This window comes from Rhinopithecus bieti, unplaced genomic scaffold (genome assembly GCF_001698545.2).
Source record: "Rhinopithecus bieti isolate Rb0 unplaced genomic scaffold, ASM169854v2 scaffold_21649, whole genome shotgun sequence".
NCBI classification, from domain to species: Eukaryota; Metazoa; Chordata; class Mammalia; order Primates; family Cercopithecidae; genus Rhinopithecus; species Rhinopithecus bieti.
Genome location: NW_016811584.1, coordinates 5,618,509 through 5,639,849, shown reverse-complemented (window position 1 = coordinate 5,639,849; position 21,341 = coordinate 5,618,509). Strand labels below are relative to the sequence as shown.

At 41.3% G+C, this 21,341-nt stretch overlaps 1 protein-coding gene across 6 annotated transcripts in view; it reads left to right on the top strand.

The window, feature by feature from the left end:
• Positions 1-21,341, top strand: part of FHIT (fragile histidine triad diadenosine triphosphatase) — a 1,104,604-nt gene that overhangs the window by 249,142 nt on the left and 834,121 nt on the right. The window contains exon 1 of one of the 6 annotated variants that reach the window (XM_017894217.1): positions 16,762-16,783. The exons of the other annotated variants lie outside the window; for them this stretch is intronic. The gene's annotated coding sequence lies outside the window, so the exon portion shown is untranslated. Of the gene's footprint in view, positions 1-16,761; positions 16,784-21,341 lie in introns of those variants that run through there. 6 annotated transcript variants of the gene reach the window in all.

Sequence of the window (21,341 nt, the reverse complement as noted above, 5' to 3'; positions counted from 1 at the left end):
AAGCTGCTTTTCTGATGTGGTAAGGGAACAGATTGTCCCAGATTTTTTTATGCTCCAAGAACTTGGGGCAAAGAAACTGTTTTATCATTACATGTTATTGAATCCTAAAGAATTATCAGGTTGCATTTCTTTCCTTTTGCTTGTGTTTTTCCCTGGAGCATTTGCAGACACCATACCCTTGGTGTTTATTAATCTCAGAGCTCTCTCTGGGACCCCTCTTCTGTGCTTCCTGACATTTCTCTCGTATTTTCTACCAAATCTTTTTGTCCTAGGAAATTTTTGGTGCCTTGCCTTCCATTTCTTGTAATTTTTTTAAATTTAGTTTTGCCAATCATATTCTTAATTTCCAATGATGCTCTTGCCTCTTAAACTGATTTTTTTCCCTTTTTTATAGTGCCTTATGTTGGGTAATCTTTGTTTTGCCTGAGGTTCAGCCTCTACCCATCTCTGTCTTGCATCTCCTGGACTTCCTTCCTGGTTTGCTCAATAGGAGGTATTTGTGTAAGTTTACACGGTGAGAAGAGAAGGAGGTGAGTATACTAATTCCCACCTTTATTTGCCAGAGGATAGTAACTGCGTCCTTCTGCAACTGCCTCTCCCACCAATCATATTGGCCTCCATGACTGTGGCTATCAGTGGCTTTGAGTAATCTGTTTTGCCCTCGTCCTTTTAGCAGTTATGGTAGTCATGGCTTTTCCCGTTGCTCGTCTTTGGTGTCCCAGCATCCCTCCTTGTTCCTTTGACATTGCTTATACTTTCATTTACAGCTCTTCATGTGAATAGTCAGGCATAAATTCTATTTTCTGATGAGCAGTCTGTTCTTAACTTAAAGGGGCAGTATGTTCTTGCATCTCTCCAAGAATTGGACCTTGTATTTGTAAGTTCTCTTCTGACCTATGAATTCGGTCTCTGATGCCAGTTGCTTTCTATAAACTTTAATCCTCATGTTTTATGCTGTGGTCTTCTTAATTCTTTCATTCTTTTAAATGAAAATCTTGTTTGAATAAAATAACTATTAAGGGTTTCCTCTGCTATTGTGTAAACCCGTTTCTACAGTTTCCATTGGGTCTCCCTGCCACGAGTTCCAGTCCACTACAGTCCTTCTGGACATTACAACCAGGTTAATATTCTTTGTGTACCCATCTCTAATGTTTAGACAAAAGAAAAAAAATGGAATCATTTGTTCCATACTAAAAGTCTTCCAGTATCTGCAGCTCAGCTTACATTTCCAATTCCTTAATCTCAGCACACTCCGGAACTAGACATCCCTTCCAACATACCTTTCCCAGCCCTGTTTTTGCACCGGTGTCTATTTAATACCTACTCATGTTTCTAACTAGCTTGTTATCGACCTTCTTAGCCATGTCCAACAGTCTCTTTCTTTTTCCTTTTTATTCTGACCCTTATTACTTACTGCCTTGTCTCATGTCTCACTGTATGTCTTGTCTTACCTGCTAGAAGGAAAACTCTTTGGAGACTAAGATTTTAAAAATGTTTATTCTTCCTTTATTCTTTGCTCCACTTTTGCCTATCATCTCTGTTCTTGGGCCCATAAAGATGTGACAGGCAGAAACGATGTTCCCAACCTCAAGAAGCTCAGAGTCAACTGGGGAGATAAGCACATAAATAAGGGGAACACAGTGTGCAAAGGGCCATGATAAAACATGGGGGAGCAACAACTAATTCTGTCAGGAAGGAGGAGGGAGGTCTGGGAAGGCTGGGATCGTCTGCACTGAATTTTCTTACCCGGGCAAGTAGAAGGACTGAAAGGAGACGAACAGGGAGCACTCTGTAAATATGAGTTGACTGATGGAGCTTTGTTTTTAACTCAGGAATAAAGGGGTGCAGGGACACACTCAAGCCCTTTGTTTCAAAGTGTTAAGTTGGACCATGATGTAGTCAATGTAAAGATGCATTTACACAACTTTACAATCCTGAAGTTGCAGCCATTCCCAGTCTGGGATTCTTGAGGGGTTAGGAGGAGGCTATGGAACTCATGAGTGCTTCACAATATATCCCTTTCAGTTGTGGCTGAAGGCTCATCTAAGCTCTTAGTGCCTGGTTTAACTGTGCCCCATCACCAGGTACCACACTGGTTTAAGCTGATATAGCAACAGTTGGCATTACTCTGAGCTATGTTCACTATCATCAGGAAGAGCTAAGGTTAAAAAAAAAAAAAAAGGAAATGGAGAAGGAGATACAAGGATGCTGGGGACAATTTGTGGGCTAAATTGCAGGCTTATGGCTTCACTGGATTTGCTTTTCTTGTTGTTCTGCAAGAAAAGGCAGAAAGTGAGAAAGAAGTCAGGATAAAAGGAGAGGGCTCGCAGTGTCTTGAAAAGCTTCCAAACTCCTGGCTCTTTCGAGCTCCCATAGCTGCCGGGATCATTGTTTAAATTGGAAAGTAGAACACAAGAGTCAAAAGTACATAATACTGACCAGACGTGGTGGCTCCCATCTGTAATGCCAGCACTTTGGGAGGCCGAGGCAGGTGGATCACTTGAGGTCAGGAGTTCAAGACCAGCCTGGCCAACATGGTGAAATGCTGTCCCTACTAAAAGGACAAACATTAACCGAGTGTGGTGGTGTGCGCCTGTAGTCCCAGCTACTGGGGAGGCTGAGGCAGGAGAATCACTTGAACCTGGGAGGCAGAGGTTACAGTGAGCTGAGATTGCATCACTGTACTCCAGCCTGGGTGACAGAGCAAGACTCCATCTCGAAAAACAACAACAACAAAAAGTACACAAGATGTAAGTGAACGCAGAATGAATGATCACCAATAGCAGACTCTTTAGTTTTCTCCCTAGAGGAAGAAAAGTCAGAATCCTAGTGATGACAGTCATTTAACTCCTCACCTCACTCAGCCTTGAATGGAGGCAGCTGCCCTTCTCTCTCCTTTCCAGAGAGCAGTAGGGAGCTGCATGGCTTTGTATCTTCTCCTGCTTCTTAGAGCTGCTCTGGATGCTGCAGGTTTGTTCTCGGTTCAGGAAGGACAGTTCAGGATCCTGCGGTTGAGGAAGGACACATATGGTTTGTTCCTGAGGGAACAGAAGTCCACATTGCAGGCTGTTGGGAAGGGATAAAAGTCTGCTAGAAAGATTTTCACAGTACTTGAGACTCTCCTTTCTATACCCACTATAGTTTTCAGTTTGGGGGGTCCAAGAGAAGGAGAAAGCATACAGGAGGAGGGACATTTGTGAGGGAAGCATCTACTTTTTAGCAGAAATTCAAATTCAAAAGGAGATGGGTGCTTCTGAAGAAGAAGGGAAGTGTCAGAGGGAAATAGTCTCAGATTTCCCTGGGACACCCTCAGAGGGCACATTTGATCAGAGAAAGTGCAGTATCACACAGTTCTGGACAGTGCCCCATGCTATCCTCATGATTGCATTCCATCCAGGCCTTGCCACTTCTGAGCTCTGTGTGAATGGCTTAATCTTCCTGAGCCCAGGCTTTCTAGCAAAAAGTTGGGCAGTTCTGGGGAAGAGTCTGAGCTTTGGCCTTGGGAAGACCTGGGTGCAGGTCCAGAGCCTGCCACTTAGCAGCTTTGTAACTTGGGATATTTTGTAACTTGGGCCTCATTTTTATCTAGTGAAATATGGAAATAATAGGAACTACCTTGTAGGGACGTCAAGAGGATGAAATGAAATGCTGTAGGTTGAGCATTTAGCAGCATGTTGCCTCAGTGCAGACAGGTTGTTGCTGATTAAAGAACTCTGCAATTTGCTGACCAGCTGGTCCCGGGTCTGCTCTCATTGCCTCTTTCCTTTTTCCATCTCCCCAGCCAACATTAAGCCCTGTGTTAGGTTGTCAAAAGAAACAACGTGATGAATCTGACCCTGTCTCCCATCTAAAGGCTTCTGTCCTTTCTATCAATGGGTCATATATTTTTTTGTTTTACATTTTAAGACTCAAGATAGCAGGAGTTGTGTAGGGAGTAGGAAGAGAAACCACAGGGTATGGTTTGCACTGAGAATACTGATGGAATTCCCATTGGATACCAGGATGATCTGTAGATAGTGTGTGTGTGTGTGTGCATGTATGTGCATTTGTGTGATCTTTTTGAAAATATTGACTGTGGATTTTTAGCCATTATGTTATCAACAGTCTCTTTTTTTCCTATCTTATTTGTAAACATGCCTGTGGGCTAGGATGTGATGGACATATCCTATAAATACAATAAATATTATAAAACGGAGTGAATCTAATCTACACATGCTCAGCTTGGAGTAATTAAAAAGAAGGAATTATATATATGAACATTCAAATATTTAGAAGGAATTGTGTGTGTGTGTGTGTGTATATATACACACACACACACACACACAAATGCATGCACAGAGAATAATATCAGTTTCAAAGCAGTCTGTACTGCCTGGACATTGGAGATATTGCATCTACTTTCTGCCCAAACACTAATGTTAATTTGGTTGATTAGGTCTTGATGGGTAATCTTGTGGTGCTGGTTTCAAGTGACCATAATTCAGAATCTATTGACTCTTAAGTTTCTTCAAGTAATGCCTGTTAAATCTTCCAAAAAAAGAAAAAAAAAACGCTGGGAAATACTACCTTGATCCAAGCCACCATTTTATAAATAAAAAGCAATGACCAAAGAAATGATTGTCCTGAGTTTATTGAATGGTGAATCTCATATTCTATTCCTGTGCTATAAATAAAACATAATTATCTTGTACTTGTAGGAAGATGCTATGGAAAGGGATGTTCTTCCCCTGATGGACTTTACCTAATAGCTTTTGTTACCTTGCTTTTGGATCTGTTCTGCATTTTGTTTTTCAAAGAACACTCTTTCCAGAGAGGGTACTTAATAGTATCTCTTATTGTGTAACCATGTAGCTCTATTGTAATGATAATTGTAGTTCTTTAGAATCCGTAAGTTTCTCTATTCCCTCTAAAGCCTACCTTTATTCCCACCCTCATGACTCTACACTTACAGAAATGCCCATCTTTTGTTCTTCATCTTGAACATACCCCAGGTGACCTGTCTGGGGACCCACTTTTTGCTCCCAGAGCATATGCAAATTCCTGTTTACTGTAAAATTTTCTCAAATTCTCCTCAGAAGCCTAAAGACTTCTGTATAATCTACTCCTGTAAAGAAAATTAACTGATATTAATTAATCTTTTCCCCCGGATGGCAATTTTTTTCTTGATCTCAGCATTGGTAATACATCATTCAGTTTTTTTTTTTTTTTTTTTTTTTTTTTTTTGCGATAAGAGTCTCATTCTGTTGCCCAGGCTGGAGTACAGTGACACAATCTCAGCTCACCACAACCTCTGCTTCCCGGGTTCAAGTGATTCTCCTGCCTCAGCCTCCTGAGTAGCTGGGATTACAGGCATGCGCCACCAAGCCTGGCTAATTTTTGTATTTTTAGTAGAGACGGGGAGATGGGATGTCACCATGTTGGCCAGGCTGGTCTCGAACTCCTGACCTCAAGTGATCCACCTGCCTCGGCCTCCCAAAGTGCTGGGATTACAGGTGTGAGCCACTGTGCCCAGCCTGCATTCATTGTTCTTAATAACAGCTTGTGGTTGTGCCATTTATTCAGTAGAACTATTAAGCACCCAAGCATTGCTCTTACAATGTCCCTTATAGAGTAAAATTGCAGGTCTTGCTTGCCAGTCTTCTGAGACCTACAGTGGCTCCTAAGTGTTCTGGGAACTTTGGAACAAGTGCAGTATTTTTTTTTTTTTTTTTTTTTTTCATTTTTGTGTTGACAGTAGTGGATGTGAATTCACTTTGGTTCAATCCAACAAATATTTGTCAACACTGTGCCAAAACATGTGCTAGGCTCTCAAGATAGTTTATTTTTATTTTTATTTTTTAAATGTACTAAGTATTGTTTCTGCCTTCCAAGAGCTCTTGCCCTGGTGAAGGTGACCAACTTATGAAATATACAACTCTGACCGTATTATGCCACATGCAGAGCTTTAAGAAGCATCAAACTGACTTCAGTGTGAAAAGATTTCACAAAGGGGCGGCACTTGAGTGGCATCCTGAAGGCTAATCAAATCAGGTGTTTTTTAGAAGGCCAAGAAGCTTGGTAATGTCTTGAAATGTGTTAGATAAGTTGTAGGTTCTTATCTCCTCCTGATCCCTTTCCTACCTCAATACTCTTGTTCCCAACTTATACATACTCTCAGAGGATGCTGTACCTGGAGATGTATTATTGATGAGTAAAAAAATTGCTATTTTAGTCCTGATTATATAAGTTGCAGTGTAATTCTTTAAATAGTCTTTCCCATTAAATTCATCCTTAGTATGATTATTCCCACCATCTCTTCTGTGCTTATGATATCATAGGACATTCTCTCTGCTGAACATCTCTTCTTTCTTTATTTCTGTGTTTATTTTCCCTGAAACTCAGTGATTCCAATGCAGTATGGCTTCCCAAACATATGTGTGCATTGGAATTACCTGGGGAGCTTCGCAAACTACTGATGTCTGTGTCTCACCCCCGAGACTGTGATATAATTGATTTGTGGCATGGTCTGGTCTTTGGAATTTTTAAAAGACCCCTAGGCAGTGATGAAAACATTCTAAAATTGATTGTAGTAATGATTGTACCACTGGGTAAATAGATTAAAAACCATTGAATTGTATCATTTAAATGGGCAAATTGTGTGATATGTGAATTACATCTCAACAAAGCAGCTATATATGAGGCAGGAGAATCACTTGAACCTGGGAGGCAGAGGTTGCAGTGAGCCGAGATCGCGCCATTGCACTCCAGCCAGGGTAACAAGAGTGAAACTCTATCTCAAGAAAAAAAAAAAGGCATACACACACACACAGGCATATATATGTAATAAAGTAAGTAAATAAATAAATATCTGTAAATATGAGGTGACTAATTTGGGAAGTACTGCCATTGAGTATAAATGGGAAAACTGAGATGTAGAGAAATGAGTTGTCCAAAGTCTGATGCTAGAGCTTACATTCTCATCTACTGTACCATCCTGGTGTCTTCAAACATGAAGGTGATCCTGCTAACTCATTACTCAGTAGGCATATGCTTGGAGTGGTAGTGATGGATTTCCTTACATCTATTCACATGTCATACTATGTAAGCAGTGGATCTAATTTGCAAAATAATTGGCTTTAGAATAAGATAAAGGAATTAGTGTCTTTGGGAATAAAATCTCAGTTCTCAATCACTTTATCACAGTACTGAAATAAACCAAGCCAGCCTCCTTTGGTGGCCAGGAGGTATCCTCAGAAGTACATTTAAAGAGGAAAATGCTGGTATCAAAGTTATAAATTCAAAACCAACTGTTCTACATCCCGATATCTGAAAATAGATTTCTATTTTAAAGATACTTCCTGAAATGTTACCTTGGTCTATGTCAAACCTTCACTGAATTGGGGTATAAAATATACACAAAAACACTTAAACTGTAATAGGAAAAATGTTTGGGTTTCAGCCACAGATAGGCAATAAGAAGGCAAGCCCGGAGTTGGAAAGCCTGTTTTCATCAGCCTTAGGAAGACATAAAAGGGAAAATACTTTTAAAGGGGGGGGGGGAAATCTCTAGCATAATAAATTGTCATACCTGTGTTTTCTATAAGGAATATTCAAAGTTTAAGTCCCCAAAACAGTAGGGCGACTTTTCCAAGAGGAATGCTTTGTCTCTTATAAGTAAAGATGATTGCTGCTGACCTCTTCATACCTTCTACCTCTTTAAGTATGTGCTCCTGTTAAAAATAAAGATCGAGTTCAAAAGATGAGCTTGACTAAGAGCTGAAAGGGAACTCATTAAAATGGTCTTTTAAATGCTTAAAGGTTGAGTTCCAGTGGCAAGTTTAGTTCATTTTGCTTTAGTAGTTAGGTGGCAACTGTTTCTCAAAGTGTGGGGAAGTCTAGCAGTTTTCAATCTGTCTCTTGTTGCCAATCACAAACTGTTAAGAGAGCAAGTTATCTTGAATATTCAGATTTTTAAGTGGTCTTTCATCTATTTACTTGAACTGTTTATCTGAGTTAGTGTTCATTTTGTTGTGTAACTAATTTCCCTTTTTTGTAAATCAATGAAATCCATTGCTCTCATATTTTTAAAGGAATAACAGGCACCTATTAGAATCCAACTGTGAAGAATAGAAGTGGGAACTAGGTGTTATAGCATTCTCCATTAATAGAAAGTGTTGGGTTGTTTATGAATTCTTGTATTTTGTATTTGGGATCAGCCCCGCTAGGGGTCAGCCATGGTGACTGGGAGCAGCATGGGTAGTATGCCCACCTGCATGCCTCAGAGTGGTACAGCCATACCTCAAAGATATTGTGGGTTCAGATCCACACCACTGTGACAAAGCAAATATCACAATAAATCAGTCATGTGAATTTTTTTAGTTTCCCAATGCATATACAAGCTATATTTACACTAAGCTGTAGTCTATTAAGTATGCAATAGCATATGTCTAAAAAAGTACATACCTTAATTAAAAATACATTATTGCTAAAAAACGTGCGCAATAAGCTGAGCCTTCACTGTGGTAATCATTGGAAGGTCTTGCCTCAATATTGATGGCTGCTGACTGATCATGGTGGTGGTTGCTGAAAGTTGGGTGGTTGTGGCGACTTCTTATGATAAAAATGAAGTTTGCCATATTGATCGATTCTTCCTTTAATGAAAGGTTTCTCTGTAGAATGTAATGCTATTTAATAGCATTTTACCCATAGTAGAATTTATTTTAAAGTTAGAGTTACTCCTCTTTGACAGTGCTGTTGTTTTATCAACCAAGTTAGTATAACAGTCCAAATTCTTTGTTGTCATTTCAACAATGTTCACATCATCTTCACTAGGAGTTGATTTCATCTCAAGAAATCACTTTCTTTGCTCACCCATAAGAAGCAATTTCTCATCGTTCAAGTTTGATCGTGAGATTACAGCAATTCAGTCACATCTTCAGGCTTCTAATTCTAGTTTTCCTGCTTTTTTCATCACTGATATCTTGAACCCCTCAAAGTCATCCATGAGTGCTGGAATCAACTTCTTCTAAACTGTGTTCGTGTTGACCTCCCATGCATTATGAATGTTCTTAATGGCATCTAGAATGGTGAATCCTTTTCAGGTTTTCAATTTACTTTGGGTAGATCCATCAGAGGAATCACTATCCATGACAGTTATAGCCTTACAAAATGTATTTAAGTTATAAGACTTGAAAGTCAAAATTGCTCCTTGATCTGGGGGCTGCAGAATAGATGTTGTATTAGCAGGTGTGAGAACAACATTCATCTCCTTGTATATCTCTATCAGAGCCCTTGGGTGACCAGATACATCATCAACAAGCAGTAATATTTTGAAAAGAATGTTTTTTTCCTGAGTAGTAGGTCTCAAGAGGAGGCTTAAAAAATTAAGTAAATCATGCAACAGACAGATGTGCTGTCATCCTGGCTTTGTTGTTCCATTTACAGAGCACGGGCAGAGTTGATGTAATATCATTCTTAAGGGATCCAGGATTTTCAGAATGCTCAAAGACCATTGGCTTCAACTTAAAGTCACTATCTGCAATAGTCCCTAACAAGAGATTCAGCTTGTTCATTGAAGCTTTGAAGCCAGGCACTGACTTCTCCTCTCTAGCTAGGAAAGTCCTAGATGGTATCCCCTTCCAGTAGAAGGCTGTTTTGTCACTATTGAAAATCTATTGTTAATATGGTCACCTTCATCAATTATCTTTGCCACCTCTTCTGGAAAACTTGCTGCAGCTTCTGTATTAGCACTTGCTACTTCACCTTGCAATTTTATATTATGGAGATGGCTTCTTTCCTTGAACCTCTGCCAGCTTCAGACTTCTTTTCTGTAGCTTCCTCACCTCTCTCAGCCTTCATAGAATTGAAGAGAGTTAGGACCTTGCTCTGGATTAGGCTTTGGCTTAAGAGAATGTTGTGGTTTGTTTGATCTTCTGTCCAGACCACTCAAAGTCTCCCTATCAGCAATAAGGCTGTTTCACTTTCTTACTGTTTGTGTGTTCATTGGAGTAGCACTTTTAATTTCCTTCAAGAACTAGTCCTTCACATTCATAGCTTGGCTGTTTGGCCCAAGAGGCCCAGCTTTTGGTCTGTCTTTGGCTTCTGGCATGCCTTCTTTACTAAGCCTTACCGTTTCTACTTTTTGATTTAAAGTGAGAGATGTGTGACACTTCCTTTCACTTGAACGCTTAAAAGGGGATTGTAGGGTTATTAGTTGGTCTAAAAATGCAATATCTGAGAAGCACAATAAAGCAAAATGTGGTAAAATGAGGTATGCCTGTACCGACTGGTTCTTTGACCATCCTCTTTGCTACCTGCTGCCCCACATTGCTATTCATCAGTATTATTACGTCTTCTCCCAAGACATATCCAGAATAAGTGCACTGCTGCCTCACCAACTCCAGTCTCTACCACTTATCCTCTGGCTTGCCTTTGTAGCCTCTTAACTGTGTGGCTTCTCCATGCTTGCTTGGCTATTGTCCACTCTCTCTGCAGCACCCAGAGTCACTTCTTCAAAATTTCAAGTAGATCATATTACTTCTCCCTTGCCTAAAAACTTCCACAGGCTAGCCATTTCTATAGGGATAAAATTTAAATGGCTTGCCTTTATTTCTTTTGATTTCACTTATAATTCAGCTTGCCCCACATCAGGGCTTTGTATTTGTTCTTGCCTTTATTTGGAGGATCTTGAGGACCTCCAATAAATAGCAGCCCTCATCTATGCCTGGTTTCTCAAATTTCTCAAATGAATTCTGAAATAAACAAAGGAATGACTGATAGAGGCCATGCTTGGTGGACATGACTTTAGGTCTTAGCCAAGGTGGCTAGCTCTAGGGCTCCTCAAATTCTTAATATACATATGAATTACCAAGGGATCAGGTTAAGTGCAGATTTTGATCAATTACATCTGGAGTGGAGCTGAGAATTTTCATTCTTAACAAGCTCCTTAGTGATACTGATGCTGGTATTCCCAGACCACACATTGAATATTAAGGTGCTGGCTGGTATTATACCCTCCAAGTAGGCCAACTAACTTATTTTCCTATTAATAGTCAGTGCCAGGCTCCTCTTAAAACCTAGGAGTGGGGAAAAGCAGGCCACCCTGACAAACACCCTTCCTGGATTGCTGGCTTCATTTACCAGTCTCAAGTATGACTTTCTTTCTCGGAGACACCACCTGGCCATTTTATCTCAAACAACATTCCTGCTGCCATGCCATCACTGACTCTCAACTGCATTATCCAAATATATGTTTTTCCAGCTCTCCTAACTATCTGAAAATCTTATTAACTCGTTTAGACTTTTTCCCCTGGATCAGAGAATAGAGATTGTCTGTTTTGTTCACTGCTGTCTTTCCATAACCATGAAAGGGCAGTGTTTAATGTATGCAGTTGTTAAATGAAGTAATATAGATTAATTATAAGACAGATAAATCATGAGTTCTATGATAAGACATATTTTTTCTCATTAACCATTGTATCCCTAGCATCTAACACAGGGTCTGGCACATAGTCGATGTTGAATAAATGAATGAGAACTCAAAAAAAAAGGGAAAGCATGTTTTCGGGTAATAACTAGTGGATCACGTTAACTGACAGGTGTAACTTTACCTAGGGATAGTCAGAATTATCTTTGTCTCTCGCTTTCTCTCTTTCTCTATCTCTCTTTTCTTTTTTTTTTTTTCCTTTTCTTTCATTTTCCAGATTCCCATAGTCTGGACAATAAAAAAGAGAGAGCGTTTTGATATTAAGAATGGTGCCTGAGTAGTTACTAACAGGCCTTTTAAAAAAGAGGCTGCCAAAGCCTGTACCATTTGGTGGGAAGCTGTTGTCTACTGACACATCTAAGCATAGTCACAGACATTCCTGAGAATGAGCCATCAGTCCTTCTATCTCCAGCTCTCATTTCTATTTGAATGGTGTCAGAACTGCAAAGCTCAGTCACTGAGTTGCCTTTTCAAGTAATCCTGGATAATGGCATGAACTTTTTGTTCATGTCTGTGAGAAGAATTGGGCTATTCACCTGTCCCCTGCCCAGATGACTATTGCAGATTGGTTCATTTTGACATCCTTGATTGAGGTGCTTTTTTTTTTTTTTTTTTCTTTTCCCCCATGATCTGAGTCTGGGAAAAAAATGGCTCAAACATTCTTTGACTAGCTCTTATTCTATCAATAGTGACTTGTAAGGACTCTACTTCTATAACTTGGCTGTAACTGGCTTAATGAGGGAAGGAATGACCTGAAATTTGTTGAGTGTGTCTTGGTGTCCGGGTGCTTTGGAAGAATAGCTGTCTAAGAGCTTGACCTTGAGTGTTCATTTTGTTCTTTGTTTCCAAAATGGGTTTGGCCCATATTTCAGTTCTACCTTAGCATCTATCTGATTGGTAATTTGATGTGTAATTTCTACACATATGTCAGTGCCTTAGGACATTCTGCTGTTTTGATTTGGTTTGGTGTACAACAGTAGGCTCTTATAAGATACATTAAACAAATCTTAAATACTAGAGATAGAGATATGGAAAAGTGCAATGAATGAATCCATTTATTCATTCAGCTGATGTTTATTGGGTATCAGTTATTTGCCTGGCACTGTGTTGGCTGCTGTGTATATAGGGATGGTAAGTGAAAATATTATCTTATTCTTTTCTTAGGAAGGGGCTTTTCTCTTTAGTCCCTGGCTCTGTGTCCCTTCCTACTCCCTTTCCCCTACCTCTCCTTCACTCACTCACACACACATATACACACACACACTCTCTCTCTCTGTCTCCTTTCATCAGGAGAATCAGCAACTACCTTGCCTGGTGACAACATGCTAATGGAGGAAAACTCATCATCTAAAAATAGAGGACTGGCTCTATTCTGTCCTCTTTCTCTTGGACCTGCTTGTGGTTGTGAATGGTCTGCCCATCAGGCTCCACATGGTAAGCAGGCCAGATAAGGCCTGCCTGGTTCTTCCCAATACCATTTTCAACCTCAAACAGAAAGAGGAGATCAGGACAGTATGTCACTGCAGACCTGGGGTGAGGAAACAGGAAGACCCATTTTGGTTTCTGGCCTGAACCAAGCTATTTAAAATTTACTTACAGAATTTCCAGACACTACTGGGAACTGCCTAGCCATTCATGAAGCTGTTCTTGCTTACCACCTGGATGCTTAGGTCTGCTTGGGAGGGGGCTGATAGGCAATCCCAATCTCTGACAGTATTCCCAGCCCTTAAGGAGATCATTAACTAATATGTAAGACAGAGAATCAAATGCATAATTACTGTGCCTATGAGAAGCCCTGTATTAGGAGTGCGTCCCAGGCACTGTAAATAATACAGAATTACAAGACAGGCACTTCTTTGTGTTACACTAATTGGTTAACACCACATTCTTCTGCAGCAGATTGTATCACTGATAGCCATGATAAGAGAAGAAAATTGCCCCCAAATGGAACCTGCAATTATCTGTGTACTGTCTTGTTTGTGTACTTACAAACTGTGCACAGTTTCCCCATCAGAGCATACTATATTACAGTTTAATTTTGGTATTAGCTATGATTTGAAGCTGTTGGGAGCTGTCATTCTTAAACATCTGTACTTGACCTGTCTAAACACAGGGCTCTGGCCTGTCCCCAGCAACCTGGCATGCCAGGAAAAGCAAAGAAAAGACCTCATGCCATTATACAGACAGGTGGTTTCCATGGCCACCAACACAGGAAGACTCCAACATCTTAGCAATGAGATTAAGCTGTTAAAGGGGAGTTTGAAAAACAGTCAGATTTGTTTAACAGTGTGTGGGATGGCTTCATAAGAAATGGCGTAAGTGCCTGTAAGAGGGACATGCTTTCTCTCATCTTCTGGAGCTGGGAGGTTAAACAGGAGCCCAGAGATACATATGTTTTCCATCTTCTCAGTGGGTTAGTGGGAAAAGTGAAATGGATATTAGCAAGCACTTGGTTAGCAAGAGACCTCTTGTGGGGCAGTTTTTGAGGATCAGAACATTATACTGTACATTGTTCTCTAAAGTGAAAGAGAGCACACCAGCAATTTGAGTGGAAACATCAATAAAGAAATAATAAAAACCTTATTAAATGAGAAAGTGCTGGAAAAGTGCATCAAGGCAAGAGGGAACATCTCAGCAGCAGTAACTTGAGAAAATGTCATTAGGGAATTTAGCTGTAACTGAGAGTGCGAGCCACAGTAAATGCATGCTTCACTTGTTCTCTGTGACACTGACACATCTTTTGTAATCCTTTCTAAATGCACCCTCAAAATGGGTTAATGTTTTCTTGCTTTGTGCTGAATTTTATAGAAATGAATGCCTCTAGGGATATTTGAATTGTCTCCTTATTTCTTTTTTCTTATATTAATTCCCCATACAGTTGAAAATTAATACTGCTGTGGATTTACAGAATTTGCTAATTAGCAAAAAGCTTGACATTTACTAACACAAAACTATGAATAAACCCACTAATTTAAAAATTATGTCACAATCAGAATGTTCCCATGGAAGTTGGAAGCCCAGAGAAAAATGGGGTCTTTAGATATTTATTAACAAGGTGATTAGTCAGAGGATTACCATAGAACGTGTTATTTCAATGCTAGAAGTTTGTTATTCATGCTCCTAATTGAAAGAGTCAAGATTCTGGAAGATACATGTATTATCACATCCTTAGCTTGAAATGGATGGAACCATCTCAGGGCTGCCATGAAAAGTTTCCCTGGGTCATTAGTCTAAAGCCTAAAAGTGAAATGAGCAATAGGTTTTCCATGTCATGCAGCAACTCTGATCGATTGGTAATGGCTATCTGAAAGATTCTGCTAATACCCTGCAGGAGAACATGTCATAGTTAATTAGTGACATCTGCCTAGAGTGCAGGAGGAAGAAGCTACAACATGAGTGCTAGGCCTGGGCCCTTCCTGGTATAGAAGACCCCAGGCACTGAGCTTACCAAGCAACTTTTATTCTTTTGACTGGAGGTCAGAGCTCTTGGGAATCAGCATTTAGTTGGAAAAATGTTCTTTCTGGACTATGCAAGAGAAGTAAATAATTCCATCCTAGAACTCCAAAGACCATGCTGAGTCATTAGACTTAGGGGTCAAGTGGACAGGCCACGGGCATACTCAAGCTCTCCTGAGCTCCCTATATGACTCCGCCTCATCTGCTTGGCTTGGTTCACCCATGACGTCAGAGAAATATTTAAGTTGGGAGCAACCCTACTTCAGGCATGTGCTGTTACTAAGGGTAATTTATGTGTGAAACCCCGGCCTGAGCCATGGAACGGTTTCATGTGGCCCTCTTTGTGTGCCAGTCAGGGACATGGGTCAGGGAGATGACTAGAGAGTGGTTGACATTGTGCTTCCTGTTAGAGAACAAAGCTGGGGCAGGGCCTAGCGCACACCTTTGTCTTCTCAGCCCTGCTTCCATGAGCTGTTTCTAACAGGCTTTGCAACACACAAAGGCAAAGACTACAAAGGTAGGAGTCAAGTGATGCCAGTACAACTCTGTCCCAGCAGGACTCTTGGAGTAGGGGTCTCCTGAACAAGATCACTTGAAACAGATCAAAATTTTCCAAGAGAAAGGTTTTTTAAAAAAATTCTATTTGTTGCCTTTTTTGGGAAAGCAATTGTCCTTCCTCATTTTTGTCATGAAACCAAGGTGCAAATATATGGGTTACTAATAGCTGGCATGTGAAATAGTATTTTAAAAGCAAAAGCCTTTAAGATTACAGAACTCAGAGATTCTGCACTGGGAGAACACACATCATTGTCTCACTTGGACTCAAAATGCATTTTTCAGCAATACCTATACATTTCATTAGTGATTGCTCATCAGTTTTTAATTATTATGTTATGCTTCTCAGCCCACGTGGCAATGAGAGTTGCCATAAGTTACCCTTAGTAACTGGCAAACGCTTGAAGTAGCATTGCTCCCATCTTTGTTTCTCTGATGTCATGGGTGAACCAAGCAAGCAGATGAGGCAGAGCTATGTAGAGAGCTAAGGAGAGCCTGGGTACACCCTTGGCCTGTCTGCTTGACCCCGAGAGGCCTGGCATGGCCACCTTATGGACTCCGAGTAATCTCTTTATACCTATGGAAAACCAAACAGACAGACTCTGTGGGCAGCAGCGATTGTGCACTTGAAAATTAATTCCTTTCTTGACATCATATCTATTTTTTTTTTTTGTTCTTCCTGTCACCTCCTCCGCTCACCCACCAGGATGTAGACATTTGAAGTGATCATTTACATGAAAAAAGTACAGCACATAATGCAATGTGGGCAGAAAATCTTTCTTAGCACTGCTGGAGGTGGGGAGGAGACCAGTGTCACATACTTGGGTACAAATCTCGGCTCCATCACTTATTTCCATGTGAACTTGGGCAAGGGACTTAAAGTCTTAGTGCTTTCTCTTGTAAAATTAGGATGATAAAAATACCTCACAAGGCTTTGAAGAGGATTAAGTGAGATATTTACATAAAGCATTTATAGCATAATGTCTGATATATAGCAAGGGCTGTAGAGATATTAGCTGATATTAGTATGGTTAACAAATGCCAATGTAAATGTTACTGTACAAGTTTTCTAATGAACGGTCTCTCCTTCATAGGTATCATCAGGAGATGTCTTTGGTGGCATCTTATGTAAACATTGACCTCCAAGTCCTGTTTTCAGAAATGGCTTCTCTTAGCTGTATAAAAATGTGAAAAAAAGAGAGCATCCTTTGCTCTGAGCACAGTACTTCCTAGACAGTGGTCAACACGGTGGTCACCTTGGATAGAAGGCAGCAGCAACAGGGGACAAAGACAGCGTTACACACCTAGGTGATGCCACTGCTCCTCTTCTCTGACACCAGCCTCTATCACCTTCAGGGTTTTGCTATTCCAAAACCCACCCTAGGCCCTCATTTTGCCTCACCCTTTTCTGAGCAGTGTTGGGTGACCACTTGTACTGAGAAGAGCTTTGGGCTTTTTGCTACAGGGTGACGTTGATCAAGCTGCTTGACTTCTATGGATTTTGTTTTCCTTCATATGTACTGTACGGGCTATTGGGGTTTCAGTGAGCAAATGTAGGTCAAATGCCTAATGTAGGCTGGGCACACAGGAGTATTCAACCAATGCTCATTTGTCCTCATTGGTGCAAGGCTCTTGTTGCTGTGAAAGGATAGGAAGTCAAGGAAGAGATGGATTTTGGGTCAGTTGCATCTTCCCTCATTAACTATATAAAGACATGTTTGTCATAGTTTCAGAGGCACCAGCTCCTTCTTAATCCTTTACCTTTCTGTCGCCTCTGCATCTGGGTCTGTCTGTGGTGTTCAGAAAGCTTTATAGATGTCAGTTAACATTTATCTAGCCTCTTTTGTGTTGAGGCAGTATGCTGACTCCTGCGGGAGTGTCAAGGAAAGTCTATATACAGCTGGATCGCCCAGATGGCTGTGAGAGACTCACTGTTCATTCCAGGTCAGGAGGAGATCAAAAGTAGCTATACAAAAATGACCAATTAGTGTTCCCTTTGAGAACTCTTAGCTCGAGGAAGCTCTTAGACAAGTGAAAAGGAGGACAAGGCAGAAATAAACAGTAAGTGTTATTATAAGGAAGGTAATAGCCAGTATGTAAATGAGTATGACCACACAGGAAAGCTGTTTTGAGTCAGTGTGAATCATAAGACCAAAGTGAATGCATAATAGCCACCCTGCAAACTCCAGCTCTCCTGCAGAAAGCTTGCCTGCAGACAGAAATGTCCCGCCTGGCTTGAACAATGAAACCACGTGATGGGATTCAGGTGTGGGTCTCAGTCTGCTAGCTCGTTAGTGTTCGATGATGCTCCCCAGTAGGCAGCCAGAGCCTCATTACTGTTGGTAAGAGTAAGCTAATAATTAAGACTTCTGAAATTCCAAATGGTGACAAATAGAATGAAGAAGTAATGAGATGGGTAGGATTGGAGATTCCCTGATGAGTGCCTGTCATGGTGAGAGGATGAAGAAATGAAAAAACGATGAAGAGAAAACTGCCATTGTCATTCTAAGAGCTGCTGAGAAATACCAATTTGTCTAGGGTGCAGGGAAATGGGAAGGCATTTGTCAAGCAATGAAAAAGCAAAATTACCATGAATGGAACCCTGGATAATGCTGTGCTGGAAAACCCATGATGGTGGAAGAAGAGACAACACTTGATTACTTTAAATTCATCTTTTATTTAATGTTTTACAATAGCCACCTCTGCTGAAATTTGGAAGTTCTATTTCGAGACCCCATGAGCAAGGACCTCTCAGCTACAGTAAAGTCTGGCCATATTGGCTTTAGTGGGGACATAACACAGAGGCTATAGTTTGACTTTTTGGGATTTCCTTTAACCGACATTTTCTGAGGGCCTGGGAGAACACAGGGAGTCAGTAGTTTGGGATGGCTTTGGATTCAAGGCCTTGAATTTGTATCTGGTTATCTTCAAGTGTGTTTTCCATATGCTAATAAACAGGATTGAAGGAAGATGTGCATTATATACTTCTAAACTTGTTCTCTTACAAGGTTGTACCTCCTGTGTAGTACACTGTAATGTAAAAGATGTATCAGTCATGTAGTTATCTTGTGAATAACACCATTAGATATTGGAAGAATATGGTAGAACACTTAAAATAGGAGTAAGTCTATAGAGTACAAATGACATAGCTATAATTGACACTGTAATTAGTCTTATACTCTGTTTTAGCAAAAACCTATGAGCAGCATTGCTTTGCCATGAATAGTGCCAACAATTCAGGAGTCAAAAATGGTGGAATAATTTCTCTCATATGCAGAATAGTAATTTTTATCTTGTATTCACTTGTGTTGGGAACTTTAATTTGTTCAATGGAAACGTTCCAAATATAATTTATGTAGTTTTTCCTTTGGTATTTCTTTTGGTGTTTATTTTTAAAATATGTCAGAGCTGTTAAAGTAAAAGACCCAATGTTTTTTAATCTCTGACTGGCCTTGCTCTGATAAAGGGATGTTACAGGAACCCCTTTGGAAGCTCCTGCTTCTGAAAGATCACAGTTGATTTAGATTTACCATACAAGCTTTTGACATCATTTCTGAGTTGATGTCCCAATATGTCCACAGTGTCTTCATACAGTCCATGGAGATGAATATCTGTGGATCTTTTTTGACCGTATAGAGACTATAATATAGTAGGAATTTTGATTACTCCAGATAGACACATAACAGTAAGGTGATTTTCAACTTCTAATTCTCTTCCTTAAGTATTGTTTTCGTATTTAAACCTGTAAGTTCCTCTCTGCTATTACAGAAAAACATGGTTTGGATTTTGTTTTGTTTGTTCTTTTTTTTTTTTTAAACCATTAAGATGACTCAGAATAAAAAAAAAAAAGAATCTCAGCCTCCATCAGACTGAGAAGTCATGCCATACTTTGTCCTTCAGTGTAGAAATCGTTTCTTTTTTATTCAGGTTTCTGTGTTTCCCTGATTTTTTTTTTTCTTTTTTTGAGATGGAGTCTTCCTCTGTTAACTAGGCTGGAGTGCAGTGGTGCAGCACAATCTTGGCTCACTGCAACCTGTCCCTGGGTTCAAGTGATTCTCCTGCTTCAGCCTCCCAAGTTGCTGGTATTACAGGTGTCCACCACCATGCCCAGCTAATTTTCTGTATTTTTAGTATAGACAGGGTTTTGTAATATTGGCCAGGCTGGTCTCAAATTCCTGACCTCAAGTGATCTGCCTGACTAGGCCTCCTAAAATGCTGGTGTGTCTGGAATTGGTGGGTTCTTGGTTTCACTGACTTCAAGAGTGAAGCTGCGGACCCTCACGGTGAGTGTTACAGTTCTTAAAGATGGTATGGCTGGAGTTTGTTCCTTCAGACGCTCATATGTGTCTGGGGCTTCTTCCTTCTGGTGGGTTCATGGTCTTGCCAACAGGAGTGAAGCTGAAGACCTTCGTGGTGAGTGTTACAGCTCTTAAAGGCGGTTCCTAGAGAGTTGTTTATTCTTCCTGGTGGGTTCATGGTCTCACTGGCTTCAGGAGTAACGCTGCAGACCTTTGTGGTGAGTGTTACAGCTCATAAAGGCGGCATTGACCTAAAGAGTGAGCAGCAGCAAAATTTATTGCAAAGAAGGAAAAAAGAAAGTTTCCACAAAGGAAGTGGACCCCAGCAGATGGCAAAAAACAAAGTTTCCACAAAGGAAGAGAACCCCAGCGGATGGCTGCTGGCTGGCTGGGCAGCCTGCTTTTATTCCCTTATCTGACCCCACCCACATCCTGCTGATTGGTCCATTTTACAGAGAGCTGATTGGTCCATTTTACAAAGTGCTGATTGGACTGTTTTGACAGGGTACTGATTGGTGCATTTGCAATCCCTGAGCTAGACACACAGTGCTAGACAGAAAAGTTCTCAAAGTCCCCACTAGGTTAGCTAGATACAGAGTACTGATTGGTGTATTTACAAACCCTGAGCTAGACACAGAGTGCTGATTGGTGTATTTACAAACCCTGAGTTAGAAACAGAGTGCTGATTGGTGCATCTACAATCCTTTAGCTAGATACAGTGCTAGACAGAAAAGTTCTCCAAGTCCCCACTAAGGATTAGCTAGATGCAGAGTACTGATTGGTATATTACAAAACCTGAAGCTAGACACAGAGTGCTGTTGGTATGTTTATGATGCCCCTTAGCTAGACATAAAGTTTTCTCCAAGTCTCGCACTAAGACCTCAGGAGCCCAGGCTGGCTTCACCTAGTGGATCCCGCAACAAGGGGGTGGGCAGGTGGAGTTGCCCACCAGTCCCAAGCAGCGCCTGCACTTCTCAGCCCTTGGGCTGTCGATGGGACTGGGCACCACTGAGCAGGGAGCAGCGCCCGGGGAGGCTGGGGCCACGGGGGAGCCCACCGCAAAGTAAGGGAGCTCAGACATGGCAGGCTGCACATCCCGAGCCCTGCCCGGCAGGGAGGCGGCTGAGGCCTGGTGAGAGTTCAAGCATGGTGCATGCAGGCTGGCAGTGCTGGGGTACCCTGCACAACCTCCACAGCTGCTGGCTGGGGTGCTAAGCCCCTCACTGCTGTGGGGGGGGCAGCTCTGGCCGCTCCGAGTGCGGGGCCCACCAAGCCCGTGTCCAAGCCCCCCGGAACTGGGGCTGGCCTGTGAGTGGTGTGTGCAGTCCCAGTTCCCGCCCGTGCCTCTCCCTCCACACCTCCCCTCAAGCAGAGGGAGCCATCCCAAAGAGGGGCTCCCACAGTGCAGTGGCCGACTGAAGGGCTCCTCAAGCCCGCCAGAGTGGATGCCGAGGCCAAGGAGGCACTGAGAGTGAGGGCTGCTAGCACATTGTCACCTCTCACTTGGATTGCAGGTATGAGCCACTATGCCTGGCTTTTCCCTGATATTTTCTACAAACACAAAGCTC